The sequence below is a fragment of the Triticum aestivum genome, chromosome 2A, assembly GCF_018294505.1.
Source record: "Triticum aestivum cultivar Chinese Spring chromosome 2A, IWGSC CS RefSeq v2.1, whole genome shotgun sequence".
Taxonomy (NCBI): domain Eukaryota; kingdom Viridiplantae; phylum Streptophyta; class Magnoliopsida; order Poales; family Poaceae; genus Triticum; species Triticum aestivum.
This window is the reverse complement of record NC_057797.1, coordinates 142998077-143017206: the sequence shown is the minus strand read 5'-3', so window position 1 is coordinate 143017206 and position 19130 is coordinate 142998077.

Sequence of the window (19130 nt, the reverse complement as noted above, 5' to 3'; positions counted from 1 at the left end):
GGTCAATCAAAAAATTTAACATATGCAATGTGTGTGAAATAGAGTCCTGGATATAACATATATATAGAGGGGGCAATCCACGAGAAGAGAGTGGAGGTAGAATCGGCTTGAGGTGTCCATAGAATCGAAGAGAGGGATGATGTGTGTGTGTGTGCGCGTGTGATCGATAAAGAGTGCCATCGAATTTGTGTGTGCCCACGTCAAAGATATAGAGTGGCTAGCCTACTGGAACGTTAGATGGGACATGTGCAGTTTGTCTCTATGGCATGGATACCTACCTGCAGCGCTCGACTATCATGTGTGGTGGGGGAAGAGGGGGGCCCAATTAATTATAGAGGTACAATGGCTGGTATATGTGTGGAGGAGGAGAGAGGCCTACCTCATGTATTAAGGAGATCGATCTGCCTCATGTATTAAGGGAGATCGATCGGCATCCATGCATATGTGCAGGAGATGAATAAGGTTGGGAGAGAGGCAGAGCTAGAGTGTTGGAGGGGGCGGTAGTGGAGTTGCTTCTAACAAATGGTGGGATAGGCTTGCTAGACAAACGGAGGGCATGCCCGCAATATCAATAAGAGAGGAGATGGCTGCTTGTTGTCTGTGCACGTGTGTGTGAGAGACGGGTCAGGAGGCATGCACGAATGATGAGGGGGGACGATGTGGCTGTGGTAAGCAGACGTAACTACGTAGGAAGATCAATCGCCCTTTGTAAGAGAAAGGAGAGACATAACTTGTGAGGTACGTCGATCGATGTGGGGGTAGTTAAAGTCGATCTAGGTATATGTTGGGAGATCGATCGGTGTACATGCATGTGTGTGTTAGAAGCAAATGATGCACGAGGAGAAGGATGGAGAGAGAGGGATGCATGTAGGAGGTGGTACGAGAGGCATACTATATCGAGGGGGAGGAGTGTGCGAGTACGAGAACGATGAAAAGAGTGGTGGGAGTGAGGCATGGACGGTGACAAGAGAAGAGGGGAAGCTTGTGTTTGTGCTAGGCACACCTGGCTAGAGAGGCATATCGATCGATGTGTGCCGTAAAGAAGGAGTTGGGGGGCCTACACACACCATGGGTGAATGAACTAAAGTGAAAAGACGAATTTGCGCGATGGAGCTAGAGAATGCTGAGGGAGGGTGAGAGGGATGCGGGCGTGTGCATGCACAAGAGAAAGTTAGCGCTAGCTACAAAGATAAGAGGGTTGTGTGGGTGTAAAAGACGAATAGAGATCATATATACTTCATTATAAAAAGCGAATTCGGATATTTGAAGAATTTATCATAGTGTTTCAAACCGACGGATGTGTGAATATATATAACGGTGATACACATGGTGTGGTTATGAACATGGTATACTACATTTAATATGTTTTATCTCTACTCTTATAAAAAACGGAGTTGTTGACGATGTTGTGCCTGCCATCCTGCATTATAGGTCGTCTGATTTATATCTGGCGGATAGCAAGGAAACTATGATGGTTGAAGTTGGCAACAATCATGATTGTAGATTCTTATTGAAATAGAGAAACGAATTCAAATTTAGTTCGAATTGCAGCCGTAGTATAGACATTTGGAATGCACTAAAATGTTGGTATGAGTAGGTTACATGCATTATACAGCAAGCGAAAAAATTTAATTGGACATAACATGGATTCATACTCCCTCCTTCCATCTATATAGGGCGTAATGAGATTTTTAAGACCGCCTTTGACTATTGACAAGATTAATAGTACATGACATGCACAATGTGAAAATTATATCATTGAAAGAACCTTTCACAGACGAATTTAATGGTGTGCTTTGTGTAAGTTGCATGTCATATATCATTGCTCTAATATTTGGTCAAACTTAGCATCGAAAAACGCATTAGGCCCTATATATGGAAGGAGGGAGTAGCTTTGAATAGCATTTGTATAGTAAAACGGGGCAAGACTCTCTCTTTGTGTGGTGTGAATAGTTTTATTTTTTCATTTTCTTTTTGGTTGAGGGAAGTGCGAATTGATTTGGTACGTACAAGTACAATATTAATACACGTTAGGCTTGTCCCTAAAATTCAACCCGCGTCTTGTTATATCTCGAAAATTCAGATATCGTGCTCCCAAAACTGGCGCCTTCACAACCCACGCCTTGCTATCCCGAAATTACAACACGCACGAAAACTCCCTCCAACTGCCAAATCCCGACACGCGAAACCCCCCTTCTAACCCTGAGCCGAAAGGGCCGCTAGTTCAAACCGGTGGGGGGGTACTTTTGTAACACACCCTACATTTTGGACAAGCACGTTCCTAAGTCATGCTTCACCCCCTCCCATCGCCCCCTTTTCGCCATTCGAAATCCCAGGCCGCCATAACCTCTCCACTCCAGTCGCGAAACCCCACCCTCCTCCTCCGACGTCGTCCAGCGCAACAGCTCGACGTCCCTCGTCCACCTCCCTGGATGAGGATCCGTCGTCCATCTCGTCGTCCCGCCGGTTCAGCTGCCCCGTCCTCCACCTCCAAGGAGCTGCTCCGACGATCGCCTCGTCTATCGCGGTTGTTCCATCCCCACAGCGCCGCCTTAACCTGCTCCACCAAAACCGCAGCGTCCTCACCGACTCCTCGGACGAAGCCGAGGCCTACTCGGTGCCACCAAAGAGGTTGTACACTCATCGCATCGCAACTTCTCCTTAACTCGACCTCCCGGCGCCGACGGTGCTCCATCCTGCACCCCCATGGAGCGGCTACCTTGAAGCCGGCGCCGCGGGCGACATCTCCACGGCGGCTCCCCCCCAGTGCGAGGCCCCTTCGGCGGCGGCGGCCATACCAGCCGGATCTGCTGCTGCTGCTCCGGCTCTCGCTCGATCGCTCGCTCGCCCAGCTGCTGCTGCTACTCTCCCCCTCGCTCGTGCTGCTGCTCTGCTCCGATTAAGCCACACTTCAGTCGACTGAATCGACTTTTGGGTCAGTCGATTTTCAGGGGCTGGGGGGGCTCGCCAGAATTAAGGAAGAACCACCCACAGCGGGGACGGGGGCTCGCCGGAGAGGTACCCCACTATCTATCTTAGGGTTCAGGGTGGGGGCGGGGGCCTAGAGGGCTGGCCGGGGCAGGGGTTGTGAGTTGTTTTGGGGCGGCGAGGCGGCGCTGGGGCCGGCGGTTCGGCCGGTGGTGGCTGGCGGCTCAGGGGGTGCAGGTTGAAGATGAACTACAGGCCCTCCCTAAACTACATGTCAAGTGCCTCTCTGCTACCATTGCGTTCAGTTTCGACAGTAGCATTCAAATTCCACAGTAAATTTCAGTTTCGACAGTTAAGTTTAGAGTCAACAGTTTTTACCTCATCTGTTGTAGTAAGGTGGTTTTTGGTGATGTTAATTTTACATCCATTTTACATCATCTATTGGAGATGCTATCAGAATCCCACTTGAGATTGACAATGTATGTCTTGTGCTGCTTCAGCCTTGACGTCTTATGGCTCACCGGAGCTGCTCCAACGACAGAACGATCCGTCACAACAGAGTAGTGCCCTGGACGCCATCTACAGATTCCTTAGATCTTCCTCCACACCTCCGACAGCCACCTCTGGCTCAACTGCTTCAGCGACCAACCCAATGATGCTGAGGTCGACACGGCTACGGCAAAGAGGTTGTACACTTGTTGCATCACTTATTACTATACATTCACGTCGATCCATTAGGGCTATTTTGGTTCAACGGAAAAACATCGATCCACTGGTTGTTACCATCACTCTAAATTTTTGCATGCTCTCCTTACATAATCTCACCATATTTTTTTCGTATGCATGTCAGATATTGTACACAATCATGCTGAACATGTAGAGAAAAAGAGAAGAGTTTTGCGCGGTGATACAATGTCATGCAGACATCGCTCCATGGTGGGTTCAATGGCAAACCCTCCCCACCCCTCTCCAGATTGTAATCCAAAGGAAGATATCTGTTCTGAGGCGGATTCGGACGCCGCTGACCACTCCTATTTACCCCCCGAGGTGTTTGCTCTACCTTGGCATGATGATGTTAGTCATATCATGCATATGTTGCCTTGCAGTGCCTACTTTTAACATCATATATGTCATCTGCTTAGTTTAGACATGTTCTGTAATGCCACATGTTTAGTTTCTATATCATATATGGGAATTATGCAGTCTCATGTCTTTTAGCCAGCCATAATATATGTGAAATGTGCAATGCCATCCTGTTTAACCAGGCATCATATATTTGAATGATATCTTTCCCATCCTTTTCTTCATTACATTTCCATTTGTCGACAATGTTTGTACATTAAACTACTCTTCCTGTGAATCAGCCATTTGGGTGGGAGATGGAAAAATCTAGAGTGAAAACAAGGCCTTCTGAGCAGACAGTGCTACCTGTCGAAGTAGATCTCTTGTTGGGTCCCGATAGCTCCTCAGAGATGGATTCAGAGACAGATGACCACTCCTATTCCCCCACTGAGGTGTATGCTCTAACTTGGCATGGTTATACTGCTCATATCATGCATACGGTGTCTTGCATTGCATAGTTTAGACATCATATACACAATATTCAACACCATGTTCTTAGTTCAGACATCATATCGAATGCCCTCTGTTTAGCATATAAATCACATATGTGAATTAAATGATGCGATCCTGATTACTTAGATAACATGTAGGTGAATTATGTCATGCGATCCTGTTTAGTTATTCATCATATCTTTGAATTATGTTATGCTATGCTATCCAGTTTAGATAGACATCATATATGTAAAATTATGTCAAGCTATCCGTTTTAGTTAAACAATATACATGTCAACTATTTCATGCCCTCTTTTTTCCGCACTATCTATTGCATCTGTCTCTCATACAATGTCTGTACATTCAACTATGTTTCCTGTTTATCAGCCATTTGAATTGGAGCGGGTGATGCCAGTATCTAGCGGACTAAAAACATGGTCTTCAAATAAAACAATGCTACCTCTTGGTGGAGATAGCACCCCGGTTGTACATGCACAAGAACCAGCCCTACCACACATAACCCAAACTCTCGCAGATTGTACCCCTACTACAATGGACAAAGAACCAGCTTCACCCAATCTAACCCCAACCCCAGCCGATAGTAACCCAGTTCCTGTTGACATAGCACCATATCCACCACAGAGATCCCAAACAAGATCATTTAGTAAGGCAGCTCCAGTGCCCATAGGGCCAGTACTATCACGGCGAACCCCAACTCCACCAGTTAGTACGCCTATTCCTGTGGAGGAAGCACAACCAGCTAGTCGTAGTTTAGCATCTATCGCATTTGATGTTGTTAAATCGTATGTGCGTATCTTCCCATCTTGGAAATATTATACTGAAGATGAAGGAAAATGCCAGTTGCAGGTGTTTGTCCAGGAGTTATGTGTAAGTAATGTTATTCATGGCAATTACTTTGCTTCGTCCCATACATCCTACCTCCATGATGGTTATAATACAACAAGTTTTCCCATTTTTCTCTATACAGAAGGACCGATTTGGAAACTCAGGATGAGGTAACCTGTGCTAATACCTCTGCTATCTTCAAGAATGCTTGGTGGCAGTATCGGAATTACCTGAAGAAAACGTACTTCACTAGCAAAGAAACTCATCAAATTCCCTTACGTTCTCCTGAGACACATTTATTGGACGATGACTGGGAACGCCTTGTTCTGTACTGGTCCCGAACCAAGAATGTGGTAAGGTCTATGAGCTCATTTTCTATTTTTAAGTATTATATTCTTGCGTCTTATTGTACTCTGTTCATGTAGAACAAGTGCCTAAACCTGAAGAACAACTGTTCTAATTTAAGATTCCATTGCTACCATAGGACATAGATATATGTTTGTTTGATGCTTTTATTATGTACTAGTACTTGGCAATAGAAGACTTGGTAGTTTAATCCTATCCACCTTACTAATGAACTGGTTCACCGAAATGAGTTTCATATACTAGTACATGCTAAACTTGTTATGTATCTGCTTGTTTCTTCTTTTAGAATGTTGACATAATATTGGGAACAGTGCCTTATTAAGCAACGGTAAAGGAAGTAATGCAGATAAGGTTCAGGATAGTGACACATCCTGTCTTGGTTTAGTGTTGGAGTTATTGGCCACTACCGCTTGCACAAGCTATTCAAACTCACTGTCTGAATCAGTTCGGTTTCTTGAGTCTCAACTACAATCTGAAAGACATCGATCAGCTGTGCTGCGACAAGAAGCGGAAGGACTGTGAAAGTACCTGGAGCATTCAGATGCATAATTTCTGGTGCAATAGCAAGCGTTGGAGGATTTTAGCGCCAAACAGGACAAAGCTAATCAGCTTGCTAAGCTTATTGCCAGCATGGTGGATACCCAGGATAACGTTTCTTGAGCTCTTCTGAAGTTGTTTCAGTTATGCTCTTGTTTTGTTGCCGCATTTATTTGCACTGGTGGCCAATTTTGACGGCCAGTGTATATGATATGCTCCTTTGTTCCCTATATTTGCACTGGTGGCGAACTTTGATGCCCAGTGGATGTAATATGTGTAATAGCCATGATAGCCTAGCGTTAGTTGCTTGCTTATTTATTTCCTTGTTGTCTTGTTTATTTGTTTGCTTGTAGTCATTGCAATTCTTTTTCCGCGGTTAACTAGTGGCTGCAATAACCTAATTTTTAAAACTAGGCCACAATAACCATGGGCTAATATTTACTGTAGTGACACTGGGCCTCCTACGGGCCGTAGAAACAGTGGCCTTCTACGGGCCGTAGAAACAGTAGGCCTTCTACGGGCCGTAGAAACAATGGGCCTTCTACGGGCCGTATCATCAATGGGCCTTATATGGGCCGTATGATCGATTAGCCAAACATGGGCCAATAACAGGCTGCATTATGGCCGTAAACGGGCTAGAGTTGGAATCGTCCGTTCATGGGCCGACCGTAACGGGCCATCGTTAATAGGCCGTATTTGATGACACTATGAAAATGGCCCAACGTATTAAGGGACCACAAACGGGCCGACTGTAACCACGGGCTGAATTTAGCCCACAAGCAGAAAATGACAGTAAATGAGCCCAAGAATAAATGGGCTCTGAGAAGGCCGAAAAATAACATGGGATGGAAATGGCCCAACGGAATAACGGGCCGTTAATGGGTATAAAGTGATACACTGTTCATTATGGGCCAGTTTCACCATGGGCCGTTAATGGGTGTAAAGTGATACACTGTTCATTACGGGCCAGTTTCACCACGGGCCGTTAATAGGCCAAGAGTTACATAGGGCCTCATATGGGCCGAAAGACATCATGGGCCATACATGGGCCAGAAGTGAAAACGGGCTGGAATCATATTGGATGGCCCGGATGACGCTATTGGGCCTAATTCGGATAGGGTGTAACGGGCCTTGGGTTAGCGGGCTGTAAATGGGCTATATGCGAACAGGCCGTTAACATGCTTTCCATGGGCCGACCCTCCACCTTTTGACCAAGTCAAACGGGCCAGCCTTTTCACAGGAATGGGCCTCTGTTGGGCCGTGCCACGTGTCGACGTATCATAGGCGCCTTCCGTCCAATGAGTGGTTGACATCTGTCCCAACGATGAGCCGACACATGTTTCCTCTAGCCAATGATGATTTTACACGTGGAAAATCCCCATTGGTCGGGGCTGTTAACGGGTTATCGGATCCAAAACCCAACCCGATAGCTTAACGGCGTTCCGTTACGGTGGATGCCACGTGTTGGACACCCTTGACGAAAGCACTTCTATGACGCGCGATTTATCGTCATGGAAGTGGACACTTCCGTGATGATAATTTTGGTAATGTCATGGAACACTTCTACGACAGCACAGGTATGACTATCTTGATTCTGTCATAAATTTGTCATGGATGTACATGCATGACAAAAAAAGCGACCTACTGAGACAAACACGTATCATCACGGAAGTGTATTTTTTTGTAGTGATAGTAGTAGATGCAGGCAGGAGTCGGTCTACTTGTCTCGGACGTGATGCCTATATACATGATCATACCTAGGTATTCTCATAACTATGCTCAGTTCTGTCAATTACTCAACAGTAATTTGTTCACCCACCGTAAAATACCTATGCTCTTGAGAGAAGCCACTAGTGAAACCTATGGCCCCCGGGTCTATCTTCCATTATATTAATCTTCCAGCACTTAGTTATTTTCATTGCCTTTTATTTTACTTTGCATCTTTATCATAAAAATACCAAAAATATTATCTTATCATATCTATCAGATCTCACTCTCGTAAGTGACCGTGTAGGGATTGACAACCCCTTATCGCGTTGGTTGCGAGGATTTATTTGTTTTGTGCAGGTGCGAGGGACTCGCGCGTAGCCTCCTACTAGATTGATACCTTGGTTCTCAAAAACTAAGGGAAATACTTACGCTACTTTGCTCCATCACCCTTTCCTCTTCAAGGGAAAACCAACGCAAGTGCTCAAGAGGTAGCAGTGTACAGCAAGGATGATTGTGGTAAACTAAAAATCAAAGACTCAAATCATACAAGACGCTCCAAGCAAAACACATGTCATGTGGTGAATAAAAATATAGCTCCAAGTAAAGTTACCGATGAACGAAGAGAAAAGAGGGGATGCCTTCCGGGGCGTCCCCAAGCTTAGGCTTTTTGGTGTCCTTGGATTTTACCTGGGGGTGCCTTGGGAATCCCCAAGCTTAGGCTCTTTCCACTCCTTGTTCCATAATCCATCAAATCTTTACCCAAAACTTGAAAACTTCATAACACAAAACTTAACAGAAAATCTCGTGAGCTCCATTAGCGAAAGAAAACAAAACACCACTTCAAGGTACTGTAATGAACTCATTCTTTATTTATATTGGTGTTAAACCTACTGTATTCCAACTTTTTTATGGTTTATAAACTCCATTACTAGCCATAGATTCATCAAAATAAGCAAACAACACACGAAAAACAGAATCTGTCAAAAACAGAACAGTCTGTAGTAATCTGTAGGTTTCGACTATTTCTGGAACCCCAAAAATCCTAAAATAAATTTCTAGACGTGAGGAATTTATCTATTAATCATCTTCAAAAAGAATTAACTAAATAGCACTCTTCAATAAAAAAAAGGCAGCAATTCTCGTGAGCGCTAAAGTTTCTGTTTTTTATAGCAAGATCACAAAGACTTTCCCCAAGTCTTCCCAGAGGTTCTACTTGGCACAAACACTAATTAAAAGCATAAAAACCACATCTAAACATAGGCTAGATTAATTATTTATTACTAAACATAATCAAAAAGCAAGAAACAAAAATAAAATTGCGTTGCCTCCCAACAAGTGCTATCGTTTAATGCCCCTAGCTAGGCATAAAATTTCAACGATGCTCACATGAAAGATAATAATGAAACACAAAGAGAGCATCATGAAACATGTGACAAACACATCTAAGTCTAACATACTTCCTATGCATAGGCATCTTATAGGCAAGCAAATTTTCAAGGCAAACAAAAACTAGCATATGCAAGGAAGCGGAAAGAAACAATAGCAATCTCAACATAACAAGAGGTAGTTTAGTAACATAAAATTTTCTACCACCATATTTTCCTCTCTCATAACAATTACATGTAGTATCATAATCAAATTAAACAATATAGCTATCACAAAACATATTCTTCACACGATCCACATGTATGCAAAGTTGACACTCTTCCAAAATAGTGGGATTAACATTAACTAAAGTCATGACCTCTCCAAACCTACTTTTATCAAAAAATTCATTAGATTGAACATTCTACAAATATGTGGGATCTAAAGTTGACACTCTTCCAAACCCACTTTCAATAATATTGCAAACACTATTATCAATCTCATATTTATCATGGGGCTTAAATAAATTTTCAAGTTCACAAGAAGAATCAGCCCAATCATGATCATTGCAACAAATAGTAGTCATAGCAAAGCTAGCATCCCCAAGCTTGAGGTTTTGCGTATCATTAACACAATTGTCATTAAGAGAATTTATGATAACATCATTGCAATCATGCTTTTCATCGAAGGAACTATCAAGCATGGGTGCAATAGCAGCGATCTCATGTTTAACATGAGGAACTATAGCAAATTCATCTTCATAAATATTGGCATCATGGCCACAAGAATAGCAAGCATCATGTTCATCAAGGGATATTTCAATCAAATCATCGGAATCATAATTATCTATAGATCCATGCATATCATTATTTTCTTCCGAAGCAACGGTCATTCTTTCAACAAATTCTTTGACATAGACATTATGAGCATAGTTTTCATGGCAATATTTAAGTATGTCAAGATTTTCAGATTCGTAGAGAGTAATATCATACTTTTCAATCAAAGAAGCAACTTCATAAGCACCCTTAAAAGCAACAAATTCTTCAATTTGTTCGATACGTAGTAACTATAAACACCCTTTGCATAAAATATAAGATTTCATTATCATTAAACTCACATAGGTAGGGGAAGTGTTTTTAGGGTTCTTAGAGCAACAAGTTAGATCACAAATTTCACAGAGATTCCAAGCATAACATAGCAATCTATTTATTTGATCCGATAAGAGTATCCCTTTTTAGACAAATGGTGACGCACGAAATGAGCATGCTCATCTAAAGATTTCCCATCAACTAGGCTAGTTGGGGTTTCAGTGCGAGCGCATAAGGATCGAAGATGATCCAAGTAGAACACTTTAAGTGGATCCATAACAATAGATTTTTAGCAGGCAAAGATGCAAGCAAATAGAAGGCACATGGAAACACAAATAAAGATACACACGGGAAGAAGGCGAATGGAAAAGGAGGGAGAATAAAACGGCAAGGGTGAAGTGGAGGAGAGGAAAACCAGAGGCAAATGGCAAATAATGTAATGCGAGGGATAAGAGTTTCTGATGGGTACTTGGTATGTCTTGACTTGTGCATAGACTCCCCGGCAACGGCGCCAGAAATCCTTCTTGCTACCTCTTGAGAATGCGTTGGTTTTCCTTGAAGAGGAAAGGGTGATGCAGCAAAGCAGCGTAAGTATTTCCCTCAGTTTTTGAGAACCAAGGTATCAATCAAGTAGGAGACCATGCGCGAGTCACCTCGTACCTACACAAATAAATAAGAACCTCGCAACCAACACGATAAAGGGGTTGTCAATCCCTTCACAACCACTTGCAAGAGTGAGATCTGATAGAGATAATAATAATAAGATAAATATTTTTGGTATTTTTATGATTGCAAAATAAAATAGATTGGAAACTTGTATGATGGAAAATAGACCTGGGGGCCATAGATTTCACTAGTGGCTTCTCTCAAGATAGCATAAGTATTACGGTGGGTGAATGATGACCCACAAGTATAGGGGATCTATCGTAGTCCTTTCGATAAGTAAGAGTGTCAAACCCAACAAGGAGAAGAAGGAAATGATAAGTGGTTTTCAGCAAGGTATTCTCTGCAAGCACTGAAATTATAGATAACAGATAGTTTTGTGATAAGATAATTCGTAACGAGAAACAAGTAACAAAATTAAATAAAGTGCAGCAAGGTGTCCCAATCCTTTTTGTACCAAAGGACAAGCCTGGACAAACTCTTATATAGAAGAAAGCGCTCCCGAGGACACATGGGAATTATCGTCAAGCTAGTTTTCATCACGTTCATATGATTCGCGTTCGGTACTTTGATAATTTGATATGTGGGTGGACCGGTGCTTGGGTGATGTCCTTACTTGGACAAGCATCCCACTTATGATTAACCCCCATTGCAAGCATCCACAACTACAACAGAAGTATTAAGGTAAACCTAACCATAGCATAAAACATATGGATCCAAATCAGTCCCTTATGAAGCAACGCATAAACTAGGGTTTAAGCTTCTGTCACTCTAGCAACCCATCATCTACTTATTACTTCCCAATGCCTTACTCTAGGCCCAAATAATGGTGAAGTGTCATGTAGTCGACGTTCACATAACACCACTAGAGGAGAGACAACATACATCTCATCAAAATATCGAACGAATACAAAATTCACATGACTACTAATAGCAAGACTTCTCCCATGTCCTCAGGAACAAATGTAACTACTCACAAAGCATATTCGTGTTCATAATTAGAGAGGTATTAATATGCATATAGGATCTGAACATATGATCTTCCACCAAATAAACCAACTAGCATCAACTACAAGGAGTAATCAACACTACTAGCAACCTACAGGTACCAATCCCAGACTTAGGGACAAGAATTGGATACAAGAGATGAACCAGGGTTTGAGAGGAGATGGTGCTGGTGAAGATTTTGATGGAGATTGGCCCCCTCCCTATGAGGGGAGCGTTGGTGATGGTGATGGCGATGATTTCCCCCTCCTGGAGGGAAGTGTCCCCGGCAGAACAGCTCCGCCAGAGCCCTAGATTGGTTCTGCCAAGGTTCCGCCCCGTGGCGGCGGAGTCTCATCCCGAAAGCTTGCTTATGATCTTTTTTCCTCAACGAAAGACTCCATATAGTAGAAGATGGGCATCGGAGGGCCACCAGGGGGCCCACGAGGCAGGGGGGCACGCCCAGGGGGGTAGGGCGTGCCCCCCACCATCATGGCCAGGGTGTGGGCCCCCTATGGAACTTGTTGCACTCAATATTTTTTATATATTCTGAAAATTGCTTCCGTGAAGTTTCAGGACTTTTGGAGCTGTGCAAAATAGGTCTCTAATATTTGCTCCTTTTCCAGCCCAGAATCCTAGCTGCTGGCATTCTCCCTCTTTATGTAAACCTTGTAAAATAAGAGAGAATAGGCATAAGTATTGTGACATAATGTGTAATAACAACCCATAATGCAATAAATATCGATATAAAAGCATGATGCAAAATGGACGTATCAACTCCCCCAAGCTTAGACCTCGCTTGTCCTCAAGCGAAAGCCGAGATCGAAAAATGTGTCCACATGTTTAGAGATAGAGGTGTCGATAAACATAAAATACGGACATGAGGGCATCATGATCATTCTTAGAACAACAACATATATATTTATTGTCATATGATCTCTTATGCTAGAGTAACAATTCAATCACAATTTCAAGTATGAATCATAAACTTCATTGAAAACTAACAAACTATAATCTCAGTCATTGAAGCAATTGCAATTTATCATAACATAGAAAAGAGTCAATATAAGAGCTTTTCAGCAAGTCCACATACTCAACTATCATATAGTCTTTCGCAATTGCTAACACTCGCGCAATACTTATGAGTATGGAGTTTTAATCGGACATAGAGAAAGATAGGGGCTTATAGTTTTGCCTCCCAACGTTTTACCTCAAGGGTAATGTCAACAATAATAGTTCATGAAAACTCACATCCAATTAGCCATATATACCAGGATCTTTCCAACATATTGTGCTTGCCAAAAGATAAAATGTAAAAAGGAAAGGTGAAGATCACCATGACTCTTATGTAAGGTAGGAGATAAAAGTAAAAGATAGGCCCTTCGCGGAGGGAATCAGAGGTTGTCATGCGCTTTTATGGTTGGATGCACAAAATCTGAATGCTAAAGAACGTCACTTTATATTGCCACTTGTGATATGGACCTTTATTATGCAGTCTGTCGCTTTTATTTCTTCCATATCACAAGATCGTATAAAGCTTATTTTATCCCACACTAATAATTCATACATATTTAGAGAGCAATTTTTATTGCTTGCACCGATGACAACTTACTTGAAGGATCTTACTCAATCCATAGTTAGATATGGTGGACTCTCATGGCAAAACTGGGTTTAGGGATATTTGGAAGCACAAGTAGTATCTCTACTTGGTGCAAAGAATTTGGCTAGCATGAGGGGAAAGGCAAGCTCAATCATGTTGGATGATCCATGACAATATAATTTATCTCAGATGTAAGAAAACATAACCCATTACATTGTCTTCCTGGTCCAACGTCAACTCTTTAGCATGTCATATTTTAATGAGTGCTCACAATCATAAAAGATGTCCAAGATAGTGTATTTATATGTGAAGATCTCTCTTTCTTTATTACTTCCTATTAATTGGAACGATGACCAAAACTATGTTTGTCAACTCTCAACAACTTTTATTCATCATACTCTTTATATTTGAGCTCATTACTCTCCATAAGATCCATATGATCTCTTTTTATTTCTTTTTATTCTTTCTTTTTCTTTTACTCACTCAAGATCATAGCAAGATAATCAAGCCCTTGACTCAACACTAATCTTTATTATATAGCTCCCGGACTCGATTACATAGAGGGATCATAAAGCAAAACTCAAAACTAGATCATACCAAAAACTTTATTCCACTAGATCAAGATATTACTAAAAGGATTGAACTAAGAAAAACGATAAAGATAGGAGTGTGATGGTGATACGATACCGGGGCACCTCCCCTAGCTTGGCAGTTGCCAAGGGGAGTGCCCATACCCATGTGATTATGTCTCCTTTTTCGGGGATGGTGATGTGATATTCTTGGCGATGATGCCCCTCAGGATACGATTCTCCGTTTCGAGCTTATTGACTTGCTGCTTGAGGTCCATTATTTCCTTTCGAAGCTTTCCTGTAATGGCCAAAGCTCCTTGCACCCAAGGGTGTTGCATAGCTGCAGGAGAACAAGTGGCACTCTTCTTCATATTTTCATAAGAAAGAAATCTAACATTGGAAGGGATAACCGAGTTTGGGATAGCTGAGCTCTGAAGTTCCCCCATTGTGAATCCAGCTCGGAAGCGAGAAGTGACTTCTTGATCCTCCTCCATGGCATCTATCCTCTTCAAATCAGCCTCCATCTCTTCCTCCGTTGCTGGCCCAAAGTGGTCAGCATTGTTGTTTGTCATTGATCTCGATGTCGGATGAGACACCCGGCTCTCCCCGACTGACTCTTGAGAAGACATCTTGCTCTAATCTGCAGCAGCAACAGCTCGAAATACAAACATAGGATAATTGCGTGATACGGGAGTCAAAACCTTTGGGAGATTATATAATGATTTTTTACCGACCAAAATACACAACGTGCAAGAAAACAGAGTCCGGAGAGCGCACGAGGTGCCCACGAGGCAGGGGCGCGCCCTCCATCCTCGTGGAGCCCTCGTGTCCTTCCCGGACTGCTTCTTATTTTTCTATTTCTCTAAATATTCCAAAACGGAGAAAAAATGCCATTAGAACTGTTTTGGAGTCGGTTTACTTACCGTACCACATACCTATTCCTTTTCGGAGTTTGAAATGTTCCAGAAAGTGTCCATTATGTATTCCTCCGGGGTTACGGTTTCAATAACATTGGTTTCAACATTTATAGGACTACCTGAGATATAATGTTTAATTCTTTGACCGTTCACCACCTTTGGATTTGTGCCTTCGAAGCTGTTGATTTTTATGGCGCCGGAACGATAGACCTCCTCGATAACGTAAGAACCTTCCCATTTAGAGAGAAGTTTTCTTGCAAAAAATCTTAAGCGAGAGTTGTATAACAATACATAATCACCTACATTAAACTCACGCTTTTGTATCCTTTTGTCGTGCCATCTTTTAACTTTTTCTTTAAACAACTTGGCATTCTCATAGGCTTGGGTTCTCCATTCATCAAGTGAGCTAATGTCAAATAACCTTTTCTCACCGTCAAGTTTGAAATCATAATTGAGCTCTTTAATAGCCCAATAAGCCTTATGTTCTAGTTCGAGAGGTAAGTGACATGCTTTTCCATAAACCAGTTTATACAGAGACATACCCATAGGATTTTTATATGCAGTTCTATAGGCCCATAATGCATCATTAAGTTTCTTGGACCAATTCTTTCTAGATCTATTAACAGTCTTTTGCAAAATTAATTTGAGCTCTCTATTACTCAATTCTACTTGACCACTAGACTGTGGGTGATAAGGAGATGCAATTCTATGATTAACATCATACTTAGAAAGCATTTTACGGAAAGCGCCATGAATAAAATGTGAACCACCATCAGTCATTAAATATCTAGGGACTCCAAACCTCGGAAAACTAACTTCTTTAAGCATCTTAATAGAGGTGTTATGATCAGCACTACTAGTTGGAATAGCTTCTACCCACTTAGTAACGTAATCAACATCAACTAAAATATGTGAATATCTATTAGTGTCAGGAAACGGTCCCATATAATCAAAGCCCCAAACATCAAATGGTTCAATAACAAGTGAATAATTCATAGGCATTTCTTGACGTCTACTAATATTACCAATTCTTTGACATTCATCACAAGATAAGATAAACTTACGGGCATCCTTGAAGAGAGTAGGCCAATAAAAACCGGATTGCAATACCTTATGTGCAGTTCTATCTCCAGCGTGGTGTCCTCCATAAGCTTCGGAGTGACACTTGCGTAGGATTTGTTCCAGTTCATGCTCAGGTACACAATGCCTAATAACACCATCTACTCCTTCTTTATAAAGATGTGGGTCATCCCAAAAGTAATGTCTTAAATCATAGAAAAACTTTTTTTGTTGGTATGTGAAACTAGGTGGTATAAATTTAGCAACAATGTAATTAGCATAATCAGCATACCATGGAGCAGTATGAGAAGCATTTATGACATTTAATTGTTCATCGGGAAAGCTACCATCAATAGGTAGTGGTTCATCAAGAACATTTTCTAACCTAGACAAGTTATCTGCAATGGGGTTCTCAGCTCCCTTTCTATCAATAATATGCAAATCAAATTCTTGTAGCAAGAGAACCCATCTAATAAGTCTAGGTTTAGCATCTTTCTTTTCCATAATATATTTAATAGCAGCATGATCAGTGTGAATAGTTACTTTAGAATACAAAATATAAGGTTTGAACTTATCACAAGCAAATAAAACTACTAAGAATTCTTTTTCAGTAGCAGCATAATTTCTCTGGGCATTGTCTAGAGTTTTACTAGCATATTGAACAACATTTAATTTCTTATCAACTCTTTGCCCTAGAACAGAACCCACAGCATAATCACTATCATCATGCATAATTTCAAAAGGTAAATTCCAATCAGGTGGCTGAACAATAGGTGCAAAGATTAATGCTTTCTTAAGTATTTCAAATGCTTCTACACAATCATCATCGAAGACGAATGGTATATATTTTTGTAGTAAATTAGTCAGAGGCCGAGAAATTTTTGAGAAGTCCTTAATGAACCTCCTATAAAAGCTGGCATGACCAAGGAAACTTCTTATACCTTTGATGTCCTTGGGACACAACATCTTTTCAATAGCATCAACTTTAGCTTTATGTAGCGACCAGACCTCAAACAGTCTGATCTCTGCGCTTCAGTGTCATCCCTGGATCAGTAATGCTGACACGCACAGTACTTGAATGGATTTATAACAGAGTAGCAATCACACACTTAGTACATTGAATGTCTCAAAAGAGAACTTATTACAATAAATATGGCTTAAGGCCATCTAATAACGATAACAGCGGAAGGCTTGGAAGATAAGTGAGTCCATCAACTCCAACGGCATCACTAAGTATAGAACCACGAACTAAAAGGCACCTTACTCATCGTCTGAAAAGTCTGCAACATGAACGTTGCAGCCCGAAACGGGTCAGCACATGGAATATGCTGGCAATGTAACACATAGAGAGTAATGAAAGAATAAGGCTATACTACATGCATATTTGGCTGGTGGAAAGCTCTATGGTTATAGTTTTGCGTAAAGCCAATTTTCCCTACTGCAAAGGAATAAATTTTATTTAACTATCATGGTAGTTGTTAAACATTGAGAGTGTAGACACCCTCTCAATCCCAATTAAGCATCATCATTAAAACCCAACAAAATTAATTAGAGTAACATGATGAGATTCACTTGATAATCCAAGTACTAGATACTCAAGTTGTCCATAACCGGGGACACGGCTAACCATGATTAGTTTATACACTCTGCAGAGGTTTGCGCACTTTTCCCCACAAGACTCGATCTCCTCCGTTGGGATTCTCGCACTACATGGTGTTTGAGAAACGGATGACCGAGACATAGTCTTTCAGAAATGCTAGCACCTTACAAACGGGTAGACCATTACACCTACTTTCCCCTACATCTGCTAGTCTACCACTGTAAGAGTTCGCATGACTTAATCAACTATGCTAGAGCCCATAGTAGCTTGTGGATGCACACAGAAGTTTCTAGTATGAATGATCGCATGATCCCTTTGAGCCTGGGTGGCGGTCCATAAAGAAAAACAGGCAATTGCTGGAATACCCAGGTGCCTCAATCCACCTAGATGTGTGTTTAAGTTGCCACCTTAAATAAACCATTAATTTAACAATCTCACATCTGTCATAGATACACTCACCCAATCCACGTCTACTAGCATAGCATGGCAATATAAACAACGTAGAAGTAACTCCCAAGGGTTTGATAATAAACAGGTAATAGATACTACCTCATCTACTTCCCAACCCACAATTTAATTAGGTCCTAAACATGCAATGTTTGAGGATTGATCTAATGCAATAAAAACTGGGTAGTAGGAGGTATGATCAAAGTGTTACTTGGCTTGCTGATGATCCGCGAAACCTAGCGATTCGAAGTAGCAAGCGGCGCACTCCGGGTACTCTATCGCAAACAAACAAGCATACAATAAGTACTCATCTAATGCACGGGTAAAACTCAAATAAGAGATCTAACCAGAAAGTTCAACTTAAGAACTCCGGTTTACAATAAGAATCAAATCGAACGAAGCAACGAAAGTCAAACAGCGAAAGAAACAAGCTTCGTTTACTAATCTGGATCTAAGTCAAACTTTACAGAGGCAAAAACTTGTTTGAGTTGGTTAAACGGAAAGAGGGTTTCGAGACGAACCTCCAGGCGCTTGAATCGCCTGATTCCGATAAACGAGCGAAAAGTTATACTAGAACGAAAATCGGATCAAAAATCGCGATCAGAAATAATCGCGGAAAATCCGAGAAAAAGAAAAACGATGAACGGACTAACGAACGAACGTTCGTTATCTGGAACTAGACAATGAACATGTTCGTTAAAACGAACGAACGAGCGAACGCTCGCTAAATAAACTAAACCAAAAAACCAATCTATCTAAAAAACGGATCTAAAAAACCAATCGAAAACCGACGAAAACTGAACGGTTTTCTAGGAAAATTGGCGGAAGCGGCGGGGTCAACCTCGGCGGCGGCGGCGGCGGGGCTGCGGCGTCGGCGGCGGCGGGGCTGCGGCGTCG